This window comes from Vespula pensylvanica, chromosome 2 (genome assembly GCF_014466175.1).
Source record: "Vespula pensylvanica isolate Volc-1 chromosome 2, ASM1446617v1, whole genome shotgun sequence".
Classification (NCBI taxonomy): Eukaryota; Metazoa; Arthropoda; class Insecta; order Hymenoptera; family Vespidae; genus Vespula; species Vespula pensylvanica.
Window position 1 is genome coordinate 6,933,799 of NC_057686.1, and position 1,502 is coordinate 6,935,300.

General features: G+C 26.0%; 1 long non-coding RNA gene across 1 annotated transcript; it reads right to left on the reverse strand.

The window, feature by feature from the left end:
* Window positions 1–385: 385 nt before the first annotated feature.
* LOC122637708 lies at window positions 386–1,502 on the reverse strand. Its single transcript, XR_006329289.1, has 3 exons — window positions 1,356–1,502; window positions 1,057–1,265; window positions 386–430 (listed from the first exon to the last, which is right to left on the reverse strand). It is a non-coding gene; the product is annotated as an uncharacterized LOC122637708 (long non-coding RNA).

The following is a 1,502-nucleotide window of genomic DNA, read 5'->3' on the forward strand; positions in this document are numbered from 1 at the left end:
TATATATCTTTGATAAAAAGAAACTTCATTTCATTTTCATTAATCGTTTCTAGAAAAAATTCTGAGAAAAAAATTCTAACTTTTCCGAATTTCGTTTTTTCTTCGAGATGTGAAAGATATATTCTATAAGATGTGATATATTCTATATAGATGTGATTTCTTAACGATTAAAAATAAAAATAAAAGCAAGATTGACCAATATGACCAATATAACTATAGTTATGTGAATAATGATAAAGTAAAAGAATATTTATTTTCTTAATTTCGTCATGATTTTTCTACAAAGGTATGTGCTTGATAAACAGAATTGAAAAATTATATTAATAATTTATGCTAACAAAATTTACTTCGCTAAATACGTTTCCTTTACTTTTACTTACGTCGACAACCAGTTTCCGATAATCCAATCTTCCGTTCGATAAATCAGATTCTGAAAAATGAAATATAAACATAGTATATAATACATAATATACATATTTTATGAGAAATTAATACGAGCAGATAAAAAATAAATTTCTCTATTAAATTAACTCTCTCCCTAATTTGCTTTCGTTAATTTCTTTCTGTTCTTTTTTCATTTATGTACGTTTGCTAATGACATTGCTCTATTGATTAAAGAGATCAGAGAAAAATAAGGAGATAATAAAGACTATTTAGGAAATAAGTTTTAAATTATCTTCACTTTCACAAATTACATTTAGACAATGAGCGATAACTAATGAACGATGAATCATATTATTTTGATTCTCTAGAACCTAGATTTCACGTAAAGAGAACGTCAGTATCTTCCAAACAAGCTCGCATTTATGATGGCTATAACAATTTTCTTTCTAATAAATCATAAAATGAAATTTATGAAAAAGATGGATTTCTTATCGATGAAATCAATTTTAAGATGAATTATAGATTAAGGCAGAAAATTTTTGCAAATAAAAGAAGACATTATCGCCAAATTCCAATTATTATTGAATATCACATTAAGTAGATCACAAAAACTTTCTCTAAATGAAAATAACATGATCTATTCTTTTACTTATTTTTCAATTGTTTACGTACCTTTTAAACAAATAGATCGATCACTTTTGTTGGTATTTTTCTTGATTATGAACAAAATTTTTTAAATAATAATTCTCTTTCTTTCTAAATTCTCGTAATCATTATTACAATCGTCGCACTATTTTCTTCTTTATAATTTGTACAAAGTTTTATGGGAATTGTCTTCGAAGAAAAATTTTGACGGTCGAGAGATTCACTATTTTCTTCTTCTAAATTTTTCCAAATACGAGAAACTTTTTAACAAAGACATTCACTTTATCAAATAAATGTTTTTTAACAATGAAATTTCTTCTTCTTACGATTTTAGAAAGACCAAAGAATTAACATTTACTCGAGTAGCAACGAAAGAGATACGCACAATAGGACAACATTAATAAAACTGTCCAACTTCTCGGAATGCTTAATTCTGGAGAGTTCTTTTTACCGTGCACGTAGAACCCTCGACT